This window comes from Hemiscyllium ocellatum, chromosome 14, assembly GCF_020745735.1.
Source record: "Hemiscyllium ocellatum isolate sHemOce1 chromosome 14, sHemOce1.pat.X.cur, whole genome shotgun sequence".
NCBI lineage: Eukaryota > Metazoa > Chordata > Chondrichthyes > Orectolobiformes > Hemiscylliidae > Hemiscyllium > Hemiscyllium ocellatum.
Window position 1 is genome coordinate 54,969,844 of NC_083414.1, and position 20,751 is coordinate 54,990,594.

The window sequence follows — 20,751 nt, forward strand, 5'->3', positions numbered from 1 at the left end:
TGGGGAAATAAAGCACTGAATCCCCTATAGTGCCCATCTCTCTCCCTAAAGGCATCGAGAGCACTGAATCAAAGACTTTGTGCAGAGAGTTCATTGTACATACCTGCCCTTCCTCATTGTGCAACTCAACATCAATTAATGAATTAACAGCCATAACTCACTTGCCTTCTCACCTTAGAATTTTTTTTAAAAACCAGGAAATGATTTGTGTATTTTAAGATAGTAGGATTAATTCTTTTTTCTGTTAGTGTGAGGATAGAAGCCTCTTGTGCTTGGCCTTGGAAACATCTTAGAAGATTGTGACCAAAAGCTGGACCTTTTGGAAGGGGAGGGGGTGTAAATGGACTCCTCTTCACATGACAAAACAAAGAAGTGCCCTCCTCTCAGTGCTGCCATCTTTTGGATGAAATATTAAACTGAAGCCTCATCCGTTCTCTCAGGTCGATCTAAAAGGTATCATACCACTATGTCAAAGACCAGGTCAAATTAACTCTAGTGTCCTCATGCGTAGTTATCCTTCAGTCAACGTCACCAAAATAAAACATCGAGCTATTATCAAATTGATATTTCCATGCTCACAGCAGCACATCAGCAAGGTCTGCCCACAACGAAGAGTTGGCACCTGAAAGCTGACAAAGCCGATGTCGGTGGACCTGGTGGAGACGGCAGAGGGGTGGCGTCACAGATGTCAGTGGTCAGCTGACCCAGCGCACATGGTGAAGGTGGCAGGACAAAGATGGACTCTTTCAGCTTCATTGTTTCATTCTTAAAATATTCAAACTGCATTGGATTGTGGCCATAGTTGAAGCTTCTCACTGTGTTTTACTGTGTTGTTCATTATTGAGTACAAATGACAACTATTCATCATTCAAACTGCGCTCTACGTTGTGGTTGTTGTATTTCCTACATCACAGCAGTGACTGCACTTCAGGAAAACACTTCGTTGGTTTAAAGATCGAAGAGTGTGGTGCTGGAAAAGCACAGCAGGTCAGACAGCATCCGAGGAGCAGGAGAATCGATGTTTCGGGCATAAGCCCTTCATCAGGAATGAGGCTTGTGGGCCAAAGGGGCTGAGAGATAAATGGGAGGAGTGTAGGGCTTGGGGAAGGTAGCTGGAAATGCAATAGGTAAATGAAGGTGAGGGTGAAAGGGATGATGGACAGGTAGGACTGTTCAAGAGGGCAATGCCAAGTTGGATCCAACCACACGGGATCGATGTGGATTTGACCATAAGACATAGGAGTGGAAGTAAGGCCATTCGGCCCATCAGGTCCACTCCGCCATTGAATCATGGCTGATGGGCATTTCAACTCCACTTACCCGCATTCTCCCCGTAGCCCTTAATTCCTTGTGACATCAAGAATTTATCAATCTCTGCCTTGAAGACATTTAGTGTCCCAGCCTCCTCTGAACTCTGAGGCAATGAATTGCACAGGCCTACCACTTTCTGGCTGAAGAAATGTCTCCGCATTTCTGTTCTGAATTTACCCCCTCTAATTCTCAGGCTGTGTCCATGGGTCCTAGTCTACTCGCGTAACGGAAACAGTTTCTTAGCGTCCACTCTTTCTAAACCATGTATTATCTTGTAAGTTTCTATTAGATCTCCCCTTAATCTTCTAAACTCCAATGATTTCACCAGTTTCTCTATTTCCTCTCCTTATCCCAGTCCCAACCTTCCACCTTGGCACTGCCCACTTAAAAGGCCCTACCTGTCCATCTTCCTTCCCATCTATCTGTTCTACTCTCCTCTCAGACCTATCACTTTCACCTCCACCTTCACCTACGTATTGCATTCCCAGCTATCTTACCCCAGACCCACCCCCCTCTTATTTATTTCTCAGCCCCTTTGGCCACGCCTTCATTCCTGATGACGAGCTTCTGCCAAAACATTGACTCTTTTGCTCCTTGGATGCTGCCTCACCGGCTGTGCTTTTTCAGCAACACACTTTTCAACTCCGATCTCTAATATCTGCAGTCCTCACTTCCTACCGGTTAAAGGTGCTTTGGACATTCTGAAAAATGTTGTACAAATGCAAAGCTGTGTTTTTGTCTGGTCATGTAGTTCAACTAGTCACTGAATGACTATGGTGTTCAGCATGAACAAATGCAACTTAGTCAATCCCATTTTAGACGCATTGCCTTGAAGTAAATTCATTGAACCCTATTAATAGGAATCAGATTTTCTTTGCCTCTGAGATTTTATCCACAAGAAACCATTTAATAGTCAGTGGGAACAAATAGGCAAATGAAGACAAAGTAATATCTTCCATACTTTGGGAAAAGAAATCTTGGAAACCTTCAACAAGGGTGCAGCTTATACAATTAGTGGGAGGGCCTTAGGTAGTGTTGTAGAACAAAGGAACCTAGGGGTGTAGGTATATGATTTTTTTCAAGCTTGCGTCACCTGTAGACTGGATGATTAAAAAAGGGTTTGGCACACTTGCCTTCGTTGCTCAGTCCATTGAGTATAGAGTTGGGAAGTCATGTTGGGTTTGTACAGGACATTGGTGTCCAGTTCTGGTCACCCAGTTTTAAGAAGGATATTATTAAGCTGGAGGGGTTTCAAAAGAGATTTACCAGGATGTTGCCAGGTATGGAAGACTTGAGTTGTAAAGAAAGGCTGGATAGGTTGGGACTTTTATCATTGAAGCATAGGGAGTTGTGAGGTGACCTCACAGAAGTTTATAAAATAATAAAATAAAGAATTTATGGTACTTGTCTTTTTCCCCAAGGATAGTGAATTTCAAGACTCGAGGGCACATTCTTAAGGTGAGAGGAGAGCAATTTAAATAAGACATAAGGGACAATTTTTTTTTACACAGAGGGCAGCTCGCTTGTAGGCTGAACTTCCTGAGGAAGTGGTGGAAATGGATACAATTACAACATTTAAAAGGGCATTTGGATGGATACATGAATGGAAAAGGTTTGGAGGGATATGGGTCAGGAGCAGGCAGATTGGACTAGTTTAGTTTGGGATTATGTTCAGCATGAACTGGTTGGACCAAAGGGTCTGTCTCCATGCTGTCTGACTCTATGACTCTACGATGCATATATCCTGAATGATGGCTGTGAAACGTTTGAATATAGCAACAGCCAGCTTTTAAACTTTACTGCTTAAACTGTGTAACTATCAGACTTGTAATTTATTTTGTGCACCGTACCAAAACGAAACAGAAATGTGATTACAACAAATCCATGTAAAGCTATTATTGATGTTTCTCCCAAGAAAATGGAATTTTTCAGCTGTCTTCTTTTTATTTAAGATTTGTGATTCTGAGAAAAATAGATCAGCACCAACTGTATGTGCTGCAATGCCAACCAACATCACCTTGTGTTTGGGTTGGATTGTTGGCACTGACCTCCTTCCTTGGTTGTTTCTAACAGTGCAGTTGGTGTACTAAGAAGAATTAAGCAACTAATGAGTCTTACTGAAAAAGAGCCTCTGCTCTTAAAGAGCAGGGTTTTTTTGCATGATATTACTCAGTTTCAAATTACTTCAGTAGGTCAAGCATTAGTAGTCAATTAGGAGATGTGTGTATCAAGATCTTCAGACAGTGATATTCTAAAATGTCTGTCTTTCCCCAAAAAATATCTTTTGACATCATTAGATTGCGTGGAGTTTAATGCAGTTGTCAACCCTCATACTGTCAGAACGATTGCCTCATACCTCATCTCACTCCAAGCTTTTCTTCCTCCAACCATCAGCATATATACATTCATATATATTAATGCATTTATCATTACCCGACTTCCCCCAAGTCTCTAACTTTGTGCATATACATGGTCAAAGGTTTCACAATCCTTCCAGAATGCCTTCATTTTTGACTCGGAAGATTGGTAGGTCTTTGGCTTAAGGAATGTTAACCCTGAACCCAACATAGTCCATAGAAGTCTCTCTAATATTGGAAGACCTTTAATCTCTTGCTTGTCCTTTACTGCAGATGTCAGAAACCGTGCACTTGGTTCTCTATCTGGTAAACCCTGTCTCTCCTGAATTTCATTCATGGAGGAACACTTCCCAGCTAAATCAGACAGTTGCCACATAATATTATCTAGGAGAATTTGAAGCACATGAATTTTTTTATTAGAAGAAAGCTGCTTTGTTGAAACAAATATTTTTTGCACATCCTGGGTTTCTGGACAGGTCATTTTTTCTTGACTGTGTCCTGAATCTGAGAATATTGACTGTTCCACCTTGAATCTTGCCCCCCCCCCCCCACCCCCATGGAATTATGTGCAGTCTAACTTACATCTGCAGGTAAGCTCTTTACATCAACTTGTATATGAAGCTGCACACCTTCATTCATTCTGTACTTATGGTACAGGTTAATCCAACATTTCCATATTTTCAATCACACTCTTTGAGATTGCTGCTGATTCAGCTCTGTTGCTGCTCCTGATAATTCTTTCTTGAAAGACAAAAGGATTGAAACACTCCTGTTGAATTTGTCTTGTTTCATCAACTGATATCAAATTTGAATCTCCCAAAAAAATTGTTCACCAGGTTGCATCAATGCTTGAACAATTGCAGTTAAAGATTATAGGTTAAAGTGAGTTGTACTACTCATTCTTTTACTCTCCTGTATCAAGTTATCTTCTCTTCTCAGGATTCTTGCCTGAATTTACCTGCTTTTCCAGCACACTTTGAATAGCGTATCCCAAGTCAAATCTTCTTTGAACTGTAATAAATCTGACCAAGGTGCAACTATAATTCCAACAATGTCTCACACATATTTTCCATTTTCCATGCATCTACCATGATCATTAATAAACAGACCACTATGACTGCCTGGACACATATCTTTGGTTCAATCTTGCCCTTGCAAGCATTTTGTTTGTTCGCAAATAAGAAACAAAATAACTGTCAATAGCTCAAAGAACTTAAATCACAAATATCTGTGCTTTTTCATGTCTTGATTTTTTTGAATAAATTAGTCTTGTTACCTATTTATTAATTTGTGGTTTAGTGTCGAATTTGGAAACAATTCGATATCTCAAGCACTGTTTTCCCTAAAACGTCCAACTCTGTCTTCTATTTGGCCCACCTCTAAAATGAAATGCTACCAACCTAAATGAATTAAAAAAGGTCTCCTCTATTTCTAACTAATAAGATCAATTCGTTCTTCTTAAAGCAGTTTCTAAATAAAAAATCTGCTGTACCTCATTGCTGCTTTAAGCCTGGCTTTAAAGATTTTTAATCTTGCAGTATATTGATGCTGCTATAATCTCTTTCCCGATAGATTCTTACTCCTTCCAAATTGCAATGTGGTTTTGTTTACCTGCCTTAAATGTGATGCTATAATCTTTAAAATTAATGTTTTAACTTGGTGTTACTGATTGAGGATTTCCCATGTTCAGTAGTCAAAGAGAAGTTTTTTGCTTAACTGCATTCAAATGCATGATGTCCTACCTTTCATAATCTAATGAAAAATGTCTGTCCTTTACCAGTACATTCCAAAATCAAGTCTGGTGCCTTTGGCCTGAAATTTTCCCTGTCTAAACTGTAGCTTAAATGATGGATCTCCTGCTTTTATCCTAGCTTCAATAATCTTTTTGCTTTCTTCTTCTGTTAGACTTTGACTCTTGGCTTTTAAATTGCTCCTTTGTTGTCTTAATCCTGTCTTTGTGATGTTACTGGTGCTGCAACTACAGTTTAAATTGCTTCCATGGCTCCTGATTTCTCCTCAGTATCTGCACCTCAGTGTCCACTTGCTCTGGTAGTAATGCTTGTTCTGAGCCATAAATATACCTTTTGAAATGGCTGCTCACTGTCTGTCTGTCTGTCTCTCTCCCTCTGCGCTCCAAATCCACCTATTATTTACTCCTGCTCCCCATCCCATCTTCAGCAGTATACCAAACCTTTCCTCGCTACAAATCAATTCTGAAGAAAGGTCGCTGGACCCGAAATGTTAATTCTGTTTTCCTTCCATAGATCCTGCTGAGTTCTTGCAGCAAAATGTTTTTGTTTTTGATTTCCAGTACCCACAGTTCCTTGGTTTCTTATTCTAATCATTCCTATGTTTTACACATTTTGAATACAAATACAAGCCCTAGTATAACAAATCTTTCCATTTTGGATGTAATTGGCAACCCAAACATCAAGTCTGCTAACTTTGAGAACTTGCATTTTTATCCAAGTTCCTACTTTCAAATTGCCAAATGGAAAATGTCATGAAGCAGAGCAACTGACAGTCTTAATATCTTCTATTCCTTTCTAAAACAAAAGATGTCTAAATTATTTTTTTTCTTCTTGACGTATTGGAGTTCAGGTGCCAAACATGGCTGTTATAGTACAGCTGAAAATGGATTGTTGCTAAAATTAAATCAGCTTTTAGTTCACCAATGAGCAATCTTGTTTTATATAATTAAAATATCATTGTCATGAATTACCTTTAAAACATACATTTTAGGCTCTTTACATCAAAAATGTGCCTCATTTTAAGATTGTCTCAGAGAAAAGACACTTTGTCGGAAACTCGCCAGGGTGATTAATTCACCCTGGAGCACAGCCTAGTTTTATAGGTTGGTTTCCTGGTTCAAAAAGTCAGAAACTGTTTGCATTGATAATGCTTTTGCTTGAAATTTCCCAATCTTTCCAAGTTACGTTTGGGTAAATGGTGCTGCTAATAAGCAAAAAAACTAGGACAATGTACATATATCTTAACAGAGATGGTGCAAGGTCATTTATGCTGTTTCATAACCAACCATAACTTAAATAATCATACTGAAAATATTAAGCTTTGAAAAAGGTCTTTGTGTTTTGATATATTGTTACAGGCCAAACCAAAAGGTATTAAGAAGGTAGCCTAGATCCCAACCTTTCCTATTTTAAAGAAAAATATGAGGTGCAGTGTTCCAGATGCAATTCGATTGGTCAAACTATTTGATGTTAAGCAAAACACAATTTAGTTAAATACGATACTTTAAACTGCAATAAAAAGAAAAAAGGAATTGGAATAACTTAACTCTATTGGAAAACTTAACAGACTAATAGATACAATAACTACTATTAATCAGTTGTTCCAGTATAGTGACATCCCATAAGTACATGTTTGACAAAAGGCAAATTTGGAAAACAGATTTGTCTCACATGAAATTGGCCTCATTTACTCTAAATATTTAATAACTAATTTAAGATTGTGAACTACAGGTCAGCCAGCCAGGACTGGATGACTGGGAATGACCATCAATTTTGATAAGACTTAAGAGTGAAACAAGCAAAACCTTAAGTAATAACTTTCCTACAGAGATATCTCTGTTCTGCTGAGTTTGTTTTGCATTATTTTTTATTCCCCCAATTTTTAGTCTGGGGTTCTTGAATGCTGGACTATTTACAGAGGATCATAAAATATCCTCAATGTCAACAAGTTGCAGCCCATTAGATTTCAATGTTTTTCCAACTTCCTAACTTGCACATAGAGCAATATCCAAATATGACTACCCAAGAACAATCAGCACTCAGAAAGAAAACATTTTCATCATCTTCCTTTGTTTGGACAACTAATCGGGTGTTGAATTGATGCTGTATGGGTCTAGGCTGATTATTGGTTTGCCACTTGGAATTCCACTCTTTACCATACTCCACACAACTCCACCTAGCCCTGTCTGACCGGAACCACCCATAGCTCAATCCTAAGAACAAAGTGAATAAAGAAAATTTACAGCCCAGGAACAGGCCCTTTAGCCCTCCAAACCTGAGCCAATCTAAATTCACTATCTAAACCTCTTGCCCAATTCCCAAGGATCTGTATCCCTCTGCTCCCTACCTACACATGCATCTGTCCAAACGCACCTTAACTGAATCTGCTGTGCCTGCCTCTACCATCTGTGTAAACTACTTTCCATGTGTAACCCCCTTAAAATCCAGCAATATTTGAAATCTGGCACAACCTCAGTCCCATGTGTGCTGAAATGGAGGTAGTGTACCTGTTTGAGCACATTACGTTCTTTTGAGATCTGGTGCCATAATTATCCACAATATTTCAGCTATGGAACCTTTGATTTATAAAGATATTACATTTTACATTTATAAGACCAAGTAACTTCTTCTAAACCACTGAAATAACTTGCCCTCTTACCTTTAAGGATATGTCTGCCTGAAATCCAAGGTATTTGTGGTTTTCAACATCATGCCATTGATAGTCAGCTATGTTTCTATATTAGCTCAATCAAAATGCATCACTTTACACTTTTTCACATTCAGCTTTATCTTCCAAGTTTCTGATGATTTAGCTGCCCTGAAGACCACAACTATCTTCATCACAATCCATTATGTTTCAAGTTTTATATCAACTGGAAACTTCAAAATGCAGATCCCTACTCTAGAGTCTGGGACTGTTTGGCGAAAAAAAGTAATGGACCTAAGACTGTGTCTTGAGGAATACCACATAAGCCAACTTCCACATGAAAATGTTTATCCACCATCCTTGGGTTTCTGGGACTGAATCAATTCCATAGGTATAATGCCACTTTCACTTTAATTCAATGAGCTTCTTTTTTAAATGTGCCTCCAAATGACATTTTGTCAATGTCACCTCAAAATTCATGCATGAAAAGCTACTGCACCACTTTAAATAAATCATTCAGAGGAAGGTAGGGGTGAGTTGCCTTCACGAAGTGTTGGAGTCCATTTGGTTGAGGTAGATCCATGATGCTTCAGGGGAGAGCTCAAGAATTTTGACCTCGTAATTCTACAGAGGCGGCTATATTTTTCCAAGCCAGGAAGGTGAATGGCTTGGTTGGGAGAATTTGGAGGCGGTTGTTCCCCATTTGTCTGTTGCCTTTTTCTTATAGATGGCAGTCGTTATGGGTTTGGAAGGTATTGTCTAAGGATCGTTGGTGAATTTCTGCACACACTGCTGTTATTGTGTTGTTTGTGAAGGGAATCAACGTTTGAAGATTTGGTGCCAAACAAATGGGCTGCTTTGTCCTGCATGGTATGAATCTTCGACTGTTGTTGGAACTACACTCATCCAGAAAAATGGGGAGCATTCCATCATGCTCTTGACCTATATCTTCTAGTTGATGGACAGGCATTGGCAATCAGGAGGCAGGTTACTCATTGTAAGATTCCTAGTCTCTGATCTGCTCATGTAGCAGCAATATTTTTAATGTTTTGATCGCAGCTGATGTTATCACTAGAAGGTCAAATAGCAGACTGAAATCTAGTTTAATAAATCATATCCCTTTGTTTTGGTTTTAACAAAGGATTAGCATGTTGAAACACATTCAGTAGCATTGCATATTTGGGCAGCATGGCACTACCTCACAGTGTCAGGGACCTGGGTTCAATTCCTGCTCAGGTGACTATCTGTGTGGAATTTGTACATTCTCCCTGTGTCTGCATGGATTTCCTGTGGGTGTTCCAGTTTCCTCCCACAGTCCAAGATGTGCATGTTGGGTAATATTGGCCATGCTAAGTTGCCCATAGTGTTCAGTGAAGTGCATTAGTCAGGGGAAATGTAATAGGGTAGGGGAATGGGTCTGGGTGGGATACTCTTCTAAGGGTCAGTGTGGACTTATTAGGCTGAATGGCCTGTTTCCATACTGTCGGGGTTTTATTTTATGATTTTTCACTTTAATAATAAAACAAATTTCTTAACAAAATAAATTAAGGTAAAATACAATTTTAAAAATCTATTTATCGCAAAAATTCAAAGACATTACTCACATGCCAAAAAATAATCTCATTAACCTGAAAACCTTCCTTTAAAATTTGAAAAAAGAAATAACTGTTTTACAGTATTTTAACAACATCCCTGTTACAGTACCCAACAACGCACAATACTCGCACCCGAGTTCCTGTCTCTAACATCTCAATAGGTTTACATTGTTTGAGGCTTTAAGTTATAGACTACAACTCCAGACAGCTTCTTCTTGGAGTTACTCATACAACTGAGCTAAAAGCTCTCAGTTAAGTACTTAAGGAATCTCTTCAGCACACTATATGAACACAGAAATGGGAGAAGGTCATTCAGCCACTTGAGCTTGCTCCACCATCATGACTGATTTATGCCCTAACTCCATATACCTGCCAAAACAATAATTTATTTGATTTAAAATTAATAACTGATATCAGGAAGGTCATTGAAGTAGTAGTGGGAATTTATCTGATCATAGACACTACCCTGAGTAACTCTGATGTCCTACAGGTGCAATGACTGATCTCCAACAAGCACAACGATATTCCTCCTGTGTTAGGTATGACTCCAACCAGTGGAAAGCTCCCCCAATCTCTGATTTCTACTGACTCTAAATTTGCAAAAGACCCTGGATGTAACATAGGGTCAAATTCTGTCTCAACGGGCAGTTACTCTCACTTTCCCAGTTGAGTTCAGGTATTTTGTCCATGTTTGAACCAAGGTTGTAATAAGGTCAGAAGCCAAGTGATTCTGGTAGAACCCAAGCTGAAGTTGGTGAGCAGGTTGTTGCTAACTAAGGGTTGCTTGACACGAATGACCCCATGTATCACTTTACCAATGATCAAGAGTAGACTGATGAAGCAATAATTGGCTTGGATGAATTTGTTTTTTTTGTATGTACAAGACACACCTGAGCAATTTTCAACATTTTCTGGTAGATGTCAGCGTTACAGCTGTACCAGCTAGGGATGCAGCAACTTCTGGAACACAAGTCTTTGTATTATTGCCCCAATGTTGTCAGAGGTTATAACCTTAGCAGCTTCCAGCTCTTCAATTTCACATGGAGTGAATTGAATTGTCTGAAGATTGGCACCTGTGATGCTGGTAACCTCCAGAAGAGGCCAAAATGAATCATCTGCTCCAAACCTGTCAATGAAGATTGTTACGAATGTTTTAGTATTATTTTTTGCACTAACGCTCTGGGATCCCCCATCATTGAGGATAAGGATATTTGGAGAGCCGCTTATTCCAGTGAGTTGTTTAATTGTCCACTACCATTTACAACCGGTTGTGTTGGGACTGCAGAGCTTAGATTTGATCCTATGATTGTAGAATTACTTGAACAACCTTCTTCATAACCTCAAAGCATTAAAACAAGTTAATCAGGTAGGACTTGCCTGTAGGGCGGCACGGTGGCACAGTGGTTAGCACTGCTGCCTCACAGCGCCAGGGACCTGGGTTCAATTCCCGCCTCAGGCGACTGACTGTGTGGAGTTTGCACGTTCTCCCCGTGTCTGCGTGGGTTTCCTCCGGGTGCTCCGGTTTCCTCCCACAGTCCAAAGATGTGCGGGTCAGGTCAATGGGCCATGCTAAATTGCTCCTAGTGTTAGGTAAGGGGTATATGTAGGGGTATGGGTGGGTTGCGCTTCGGCGGGTCGGTGTGGACTTGTTGGGCCGAAGGGCCTGTTTCCACACTGTAAGTAATCTAATCTAAAAATGTATGTTGTCACACCATGCCTTTCAAAACAAAAGTTTACTTTCTCCTTGCTAACATTTCCAATAGATCTTCATGGCTATGTTGGACTAACTGGCCTGTGCTTTTCCATTTTATCCCTCTTCCCTTTCATGAATAGTGGCATAACAATTGTCAATTCTAGTTTTCCAACACTACTGCTGCATTCAATAACAAATGTCTCCAATACTTCCTTTGTTTCAACCATTACTTCTTTTCAGCAACCTCGATACATTCCATACAACCAGGTTACTTACCAACATTCAGTCATGGTAAATATTTAATATGTTCACCAATTACCAAACATTACCTTCAAACAGCAGAGAACCATGCCTTTCAACCCACCATTTCTATCCATCAAACCACACAGATCCCGTCAACCTATACTGGGTTCACAGTACCCCGCCCTGGCGTTTTAAGTATTCATCCAGATGTTGCTTTAATGTTGAAAGTAGCTACCTAATCATGCTCTGAAGAAGCAGATTCCACATACCCACCCTACCATGGTTGAAAAAAATAATTCCCAGATCTCCATTAAACCACTTGCTCCTTGCCTTAAAATTATGCCCTCTGGTCTTGAACATGTCTGCCATTGGGAAGAGATTTGCATTATCTACTCTGTTTATTCATCTCATAATTTTGTACACCTCAAATCTTGGCCTCCTTGCTCCAAGGAATACAAACCCACCCTTTCCAGCCCCTCCTCATAACAGAGACCATCCCAGTCAACATCTTGGTGAGTCTCCTTTGCAACCTCTCCACTGAAATCACACCTTTCTGGTAGTGTGACAACCTGAACTGTATATAGTATTCCAGCTGTAGCCTAACCAAGGTTTTATCAAAGTTGTAACAAGAATACTTAGCTCATATAGAGACCGTGTACCAACTAATGAAGACAAACATCCTTGATGTCTTCTTCACCATCCTATCTATCTGTACAGACACCTCAGGGATCTAATAACTTGTATATCAATGTTCCTTTATTCCTCAGTATTCAGAACTCAGAGATCTATCATTCATTGTGCATATCCTTCCCTTCATAGATCTCGCAAAATGCATCATCTCACACTTAGCACGATTAAATTCCATCTGCCATTGCTCTGCACAATTTACCAACTGATTAATATTAGACTATAGCCTTAGACCATCCTCATCACTATCAACAATATCACCAGTTTTTGTGTAATCTGCAAATTTACTAATTGTACCTTCTTTATTCACATCGAAATCATTAATAAACAGTAAGGGTCCCACCGCCAATCCTGTGGTACAACACTGGTCACAGACTTCAAGTCACAAAAACAACCCTCAACCATCATACTTTGCCTCCTATATGCAAGCAAATTTTGTATGAAGTTTGCCAAATTGCCTTTGATCCCATGGGCTCTTACCTTTTGAACTCGTGTTCCATGTGGAACTTTGTCAAAAGCCTTAATGAAGTCTATGTAAACCACAACAACTGTACTACCCTCATTAACATATTTAGTCACCTTTTCAAAAATCTTAATTGAATGATTCAGACAGGATCTCCCTCTAACAAATCTGCGCTGACTAGCCCTGATCAATCAGTGCCTTTCCAAATATTGATTGATCCTTCAAAAGTTCTTTCAACAATTTTCAACAACTATCTGTACTGTAATTACTTGGCCTATTCCTGCTGCCCTGCTTGAACTAAAGTCCCACATTAGCTCCCCTCCAGTCCTCTATACTTACAGTTCAACTGGCTATTTTTAACATTTCAGAATCTCAGAAGTTTCCTATCCCACACCACCAGTCACACTCCTCCAAATTGTTTCTCTTCAGCTACCTAACTAACTCTTAAAACCAATAATCTTTTTTTTGGCATTTTACTATATAGTTGCCACTTCTTATATTAAATCATTAAAACTAAGTTGCCTTCTCATCCTCCCTTTAATAAATTTAAAGTGAAGCCTTTGTGGAAATCTGTGAATATGTACAACTTGCTCAGGTGTGTCCACCTCCTTTAAGTGTAGAACGAAAACTCAGTGAATGACTGAAATCTTTGCACAAAAATACATAGACTGTCGCATGATTGAACATATATGCATGACATGAACAACTGTTTCCGCAAACTTGTATACTATCAAAACACTGTCAATCTTATGCAGCTTTCAACTGAAATTTCCTGCCCAGGGTTGAATATTCTGAAGATAATATTGTTGAAGATTCAATTTCAGAGATAACATGTTGATGTCTATTTCACGCAAGAAACGATTTTCAAGAAGGAATGTGAAAATTGCTCTGCCTGTCAAAGATGATACAAGGATGTGTCGTTATTGGACAGGTATTTCCAATGCATGATTAAACTGAAGAACTATAAATGCCAGAGGAAACATCACAGAAGCACTTCACAGGAGGCTCCCAAGCACTGAGGATGTCACCTAGACAGGGGACGAAATGTCTGCAACACAAATTCCCAGCTCGGCGAACAGAACCACAACAATGAAGAACTAGATGCCCTGATGTCTACAGGAAATCTAATGCAGATTAAATATACATCCGTCACTCTTATTCAATTGTTCTTTCCCTCCCCACCCCACCCAACAATCTCCCCCCCTCTTCCCCTGCCCACCCCAGCTTATGTCAATAAATAGTAGCTATGACAGTGAGCAGTAAAGAGGAAACATGCTGTCTGGTGTGTTAGCACATTTTGACACTGAATAATAGAATTAATCATGAAATGTATTTTGATTTATTTGCTCTTATACGCCAAGCATCCAAAACTGGCACGATGAAAAAAAAGGGCCAAGGCATTTTCACCCTTCAACTTAATGCCTCACAAACCTTATTGAGTTCTTTGAGGATGTGACTAGAAAGGTTAATGAGGGTTGAGCTGTGGATGTGGTGTATATGGACTTCAGCAAGACATTTGATAAGGTTTCCCATGGTAGGTTCATTCAGAAGGTCAGGAGGAATGGGATACAGGGGAACTTAGCTGTCTGGATACAGAATTGGCTGGCCAACAGAGGACAATGAGTGGTAGTAGAAGGAAAATATTCTGCCTGGAAGTCAGTGGTGAGTGGTGTTCCACAGGGCTCTGTCCTTGGGCCTCTACTGTTTGTAATTTTTATTAATGACTTGGATGAGGGGATTGAAGCATGGCTCAGCAAGTTTGCAGACGACACAAAGGTTCGAGGTGTCGTTGACAGTATAGAGGGCTGTTGTAGGCTGCAGCAGGACATTGACAGGATGCAGTGATGGGCTGAGAGGTGGTAGATGGAGTTCAACCTGGGTAAATGCGAAGTGATGCATTTTGGAAGGTCGAATTTGAAAGCTGAGTATGGGATTAAGGATAGGATTCTTGGCAGTGTGGAGGAACAGAGGGATCTTGGTGTGCAGGTACATAGATCCCTTAAAATGGCCACCCAAGTGGATAGGGTTGTGAAGAAAGCATATGGTGTTTTGGCTTTCATTAACAGGGGGATTGAGTTTAAGAATCGTGAGATCTTGTTGCAGCTCTATAAAACTTTGGTTAGACCGCATTTGGAATACTGTGTCCAGTTCTGGTCGCCCTATTATAGGAAAGTTGTGGAAGCTTTGGAGAGGGTTCAGAGGAGGTTTACCAGGATGCTGCCTGGACTGGAGGGCTTATCTTATGAAGGGAGGTTGACTGAGCTCGGACTTTTTTCATTGGAGAGAAGGAGGAGGAGAGGGGACCTAATTGAGGTATACAAGATAATGAGAGGCATAGATAGAGTCAATAGCAGACACTATTTCCCAGGGCAGAAATGGCTAACATGAGGGGTCATAGTTTTAAGTTGGTTGGAGGAAAGTATAGAGGGGATGTCAGAGGCAGGTTCTTTACACAGAGAGTTGTGAGAGCATGGAATGCGTTGCCAGCAGCAGTTGTGGAAGCAAGGTCATTGGGGACATTTAAGGGACTGCTGGACATGCATATGATCACAGAAATTTGAGGGTGCATGCATGAGGATGAATGGTCGGCACAACATCGTGGGCTGAAGGGCCTGTTCTGTGCTGTACTGTTCTATGTTCTAACTTAATGCTCCTGCAAAATAAACCAACAATAAAAATTCTACTGAAAAGGTTTAACCAATGAAAAGTGTTAAATTGTCACTAATCATAAGTTTAACATTTGGCCAATTATCGCAAACATCCACAGAAAGACATAGTATTTCCAATATTTTACAATTAAAGAGCTCACTTCTGAAATTTCAAAACTCTACTAACTTTTCTTAAATACAACTTGAATAGCAGAACTTTCCAGTTTCCGCTGTTCCACTGGGCAACTCCAACTCGGTATTTCTGCCAGTAAGACAGCCAAAAATCATGGAATAAAGCTGGAGTCATTGCCACTAGCAAACTTAGAGAGTTCAAACTACACTAAATGTCTGACAAAGGCCTACATTTTAAAACTTATTTCAAAGAGATCTTTGTATTCTTATATATGTGAATGTGAAAAGTAATTTTCAGGCATTGGCATTTTCTTTTTGCATAACAGAAGTTTGAGAGCTGGCTGAAAGATGGCACATGCACCTCACTGAGTTTTAAACTAAAAGCCTAATTTAGCAAAGACAACTTGCTGGCTGGGTAGCAGGAAAGGAAAACAAAACATTAAACAAAAACAAGTTAGAATTTGCTTGTTAGTGGAAATCCAAACTTTGCTTTTCATAGTTCTGAAGTTAAGGGCCAGGAAACTTCATTTGCAGTAGCTGGCTCAATTATTAGAAGTTTTATTTTCATGAACAAGACATCTAATTTGAATGGATTTAATCAATGCACAGAACCAGGAACACAACCTGGTGATAATTCCTCAACACAGAATTATGTGGGAAAAAACCAACAACATTATCCAGGAGCATGACTCCACAAACTGCCCACTATCACTACAAACTAAGTGATATATCCACTGGGAATTTGGGTACTGCAGACCTTCTTTAACCATACTTCATTATTCTCACCATCAAAGATTCAAAAGAAACATTAACTATGTAAGCAAACAAACAGTACATGTGCAGAAATCTATTTCCTATCTAAAGGATGATAATTTTCATTGCCCACTGCATATGTTAGGTACTAATGCATGCGCAAGAATATGTCTCAGTTTATAACCTACCTTCCGGTGTACATATGTGCAAGAAACCGTCTAATATTCAATGTCAGCTCAGAGGTTTTAAGAGTAGATAAGGGCATTGTCTCAGAATGGAGACGTCTGATGAAGGTGGAGGAAGCAGGAGGGCAATTTTATTTCTCAATTTAAATGCATTCAAGTAGCAGGGCCAGTGAAGCAGAATCACAAAACCTGCTAGATAAAGGATAATGAGCAGAAATAAATGACAAGGAGTCAAGGAGAATAGGGAGAAAAAGAGATTAAATTTCAACCAGTTCGGGTGAAGTATGGAGAAATAATGGAAAAAGTACAAATATACTTGTAGATAATTCTCACCATTAAATTCTTTGCCATGAAAACATGTTTGTCCTGACACACACAGTGAGCATATTCAATGCTATTTTTTAAGTTAGCACAAGATTTGAATGATTGTTTTGAAGAACGTATTTAGCCTAGGAAGGTAGACTTTTTCCTGCAACTAACAATCTAACTGGCTAAAAATCCTTAATTTAAATATCACACTATGGATAATAGAAACATAACAATTTTTGAAAAGCTTGAAATCAACTTCAGAACACATTATAAGAAAAGTGACAAAATTTAACATTACTGACATACAACCTTCAATAGAAATTGTGATAGGTCAAAAGACTAGAAAAATCATTAACAAGCCTTTGTAATTTTATTTCTTTTTGTTAAGAATCTAAATTGCTTCAGGTTTTGACAAATATTTCAACTGAACACATTTGATGTTTAAATTTGCATATATATTACAAAAGTATTAAGATGCATCTCAAAAGCAGTTAGGTTGGATAGGATTTGCAATGCTTACTTCAAGAAGTATGAAGAATCAACTATTTTGTTGAAGTCAAGTGCTCCGGGGGGAAAGCAGGAAAAGTAAAATTGATACCACAATCAGATCAGCAAAATCTTCCTAAATGGTGGAGGAGCCGAATGCTGCATCTAGGTCATTTGTGTCTTCATAGCATTTGCCCCATTAGCCATATTAAACAGATATTGTGGCTTAATAACCAATCATTTTTGAGCTCATACTGTTTCGAGACTTTTAAAAACTTGTTCCAATAATGATAACTGTGGACTTTTGAATGTTAACTTCCGTCAGATTGTTCGTGAACAAAATTGGCTTTTATAAAGAAACATGGACCTGAAATAATCGCAATGATTACCTGACCACAGACTGAGGCAAACCGTGTGAGACCTACATAGAGTAAACAAACTATCTGCACTGAAACTACCACTTTCAATCAAAGCATGTTGAAACCAGGCAACTGATGTATGAAATTTGCATCACCTATTCTGTTAATACCTTGAGAATTTCACACATGAGGAACTGAAAAGCTCACTTAACACTTAGTGGGCTTGGAACAGTGAAGCTAGACTCATGAATGCATACTGAACAAGATTTCAAAAGTTGTTTTTGAGCAACAGATAAGAGAGAAAGAGAATTGACTGGTAACAGCCAAAATTGAAGGACTCTTGTTGCCTCCCTCTGTGCCTCTCTGCATCTCAAAAATAGCACTCAATGAAAAAAACATATGAGGAAAATAACCATTCACTAAGAATTCAGAAAGCTATCAACACATTCTGTGGCTGCTAAGAATATCAGTTACCCACAGGTTCAAACCTCAAGCACTTCAGTACTGTAAGGATTTTTACATTATGTAGCTTTTATTCTTCCTGTCTGTGACAGACTATTTCCCTTTTAAAGGATGCAAACATGATATGCGAGAGAAAAAATGTGTTCACACAGTGAATGGTTAGAGTATAGAATGCATTCCCTAGCAATGAACTGAAGCAAGCTCAATTGAGGCATTCCAGAGGACATTGGATGATCATTTGAATTGGAATGGTGTGCAGGGATATGGGGGGAAAGGTAGGAGATTGGCAGTACAAAATAGGACTGGTACAGGTATGATGGGCCAAATGGCCTTTCTGCGCCATTACAATTCTGTAATACTGTCCGTATTAACTGAATCAGTGTGTGTTTTTGTGACGTTTGGGGAGGAGCTTAATAGGTACTATTATTCGTTCTTTCACTCAAGAAACCTTTTAATTGGCTTCTCCATTTTCATTAAGTTAATAGCATCTTCCATTGTGGTGCGGTACAGCTGCCTACTAAACTAAACGGAGAAATTGTTGTAACCAACCGAGGGATTTAAAAGGGAATGAACCCTTCAACCTGGTCTTAATTACTTTAAGCAATTAACTTTAAATAATCTCACCTTGTCCAAAACTGAATTGTAAATTTAGCAGTGATTTGCAGGGGGAGAAAGAAAGATGTAAAGGGAGGCGAGTGTTGAATGCTAGGTTGCTATGCAACAAACTGCTCACTTGCATTCGTGCAGTGATCAGATGGGGCGCTTCAATAAGCTTTGGTGCACTTTTGATTCTCCTGCTGTTCTGGTGTTTCTGCGACACAACTGTGTGGCCTGGACAGGCAATATCCAAGCCGAGAGAGTGGACTGATATGAGCCTGGGTGACACTAAACATCACAACAAGGGAGGGTCAGCATGGCTCTCTGAAATTCAACAGTGCACAAAACAACTGCTCTCCGTGCAATAAAACACCGAGAGCCTCTTTTATATCAAAAACAAACATCATTTTCAATCATGTGTGTCTGAATCCATGTTGGAGGGGTGGGGTGCAGCAGAATTGCTCCCATCTCAAACCTTAACGATCCGTCTGAGCACAATAATAGTAAATAATAAAAAAAAAGAGCGAGAGGGTGATCCGGTCTGGTCAGCTGTTGACTGTTAGCGACCAGTCCAGCTCTCAGCAGCAGGTGGGTAGGTATGAGCCGACTCCAGCCTGAGGGACAGCAGGTCAGAAAGTTTTCCAGCTCCATTTCACCGTCAACGCACAGCGTTGCGTTTAAACGAAGATTTCAACTGAAAAAAAAAAGAACCTTCGCCCCCAGTTTGCTGACAGACCAGCAGCAACCGCCTGCTGTACATATCAATCCAAAGCTCACAATGCTGTGTAGACATTGCAGAGCGAGGTGGGGGCAAAAGAGATGGGTAGACGCCCCTTTCAGATAATAAGCCTTACCTTGTACCACTGTCTGCACACAGACACACTGCCCGGAACGTGGGTGGTGTGGGCTCTGTCCGACAGTTTGCGAAGAAAACAAATCAATCAGTGGCTTGAGAGGGGTGCCCACACAGAGAGAGAGAAAGAAAAAAATAGGGAGAGCCAGGAAGAAAATGATCTAAATAGCTTCACACTGCTGCCAACCAGCGAAAGACTCATCTGTTCTCTCCGGGGCTGGACAAAGAGAGGGGCGACCTCGCCGTGACTCGAATCGTTGGACACTGCCAGCGATTTGCAGGAATCCATGACAACATGCCAAAAAAAAAGCGAAAAACCTTCAGGAGTATCTCGATAAATGTGGGGTTTATATTTGACGCAGCCAAAAGCAATGAAAGCAAGCAAGAGAAATGCAGTTGGAGTGGCAGCATTAAATGTTAGTTAAAGCCCATGCCAAATACCCAGTACTGGTATCACGTCTTTCTTTTGAGATAAATCTGGCACGGTCAACTGTAATTTTTAACCCCGTGTAACACAAGCAAACCCGCAGACCTTTCGGCCCTTGCAATCACACCTATTCCTCTTCCGACCCCGGCTTTCCTTGCTGCGCTATACACAGGCACTCCAGCAAATATCACAGTTTCTAAACAATATTCGCAAAACACGCGGCGACGGCTTTTCTTCAATAAAAAAACAAATCTTCCGAGGATGCATTTCACACCCAAGCGTAAGTATAATAGCCGCGTTTTAGGTTTTAAGGAGAGATTAGGAGGAGGGGGGGGGGGCGGGAAATCAAGGTTCCTGCATTCATCAGGTAAAGAAAACAAGTGTCGCTTTATCTGCTCTCACTCTATCCCCAAGTCTACACAAGCAGCTAATAATGGGCGGTGTGTAATTTTAAGTATATTCTAACGGGGTTTTTTTTGTTGTTTGCACCAACCTGTGAGACAGTTCAGCAGCAACCCATCCTCACGCTGTCAAATTCCGCTCTGCCAAGGCATACAGGCTTGCACGTCAGGGAGGTGTCAGGCAAGGCTGGGCGTGTCCTGAAGGGGACTTGATCTTCGGTCATTTAACCTCGAGTCCTGTCCGAGCCCTGGCACACACACACACACACACAGTCAGCTTGTTAACTCCCCACTCGGTCTATTACCAGCGGGAAACCACAACTCATACTCGTCCCGCTGGCAGCTGTCCTCTCCAATTCCCCTACACTAAAAGAAAACTATTATAATCCCAT

The 20,751-nt window shown here is 40.1% G+C and overlaps 1 protein-coding gene across 5 annotated transcripts in view; it reads right to left on the reverse strand.

The window, feature by feature from the left end:
• chl1b (cell adhesion molecule L1-like b) overlaps window positions 1–20,490 on the reverse strand; it is an 892,764-nt gene extending 872,274 nt beyond the window's left edge. For 3 of the 5 annotated variants that reach the window (XM_060835722.1, XM_060835723.1, XM_060835715.1), the window contains exon 1: window positions 20,452–20,490. The gene's annotated coding sequence lies outside the window, so the exon portion shown is untranslated. Of the gene's footprint in view, window positions 1–19,532; window positions 19,565–20,451 lie in introns of those variants that run through there. The other 2 variants (XM_060835716.1, XM_060835718.1) reach the window with 2 other exon arrangements.
• Between the last annotated feature and the right edge of the window lie 261 nt (window positions 20,491–20,751).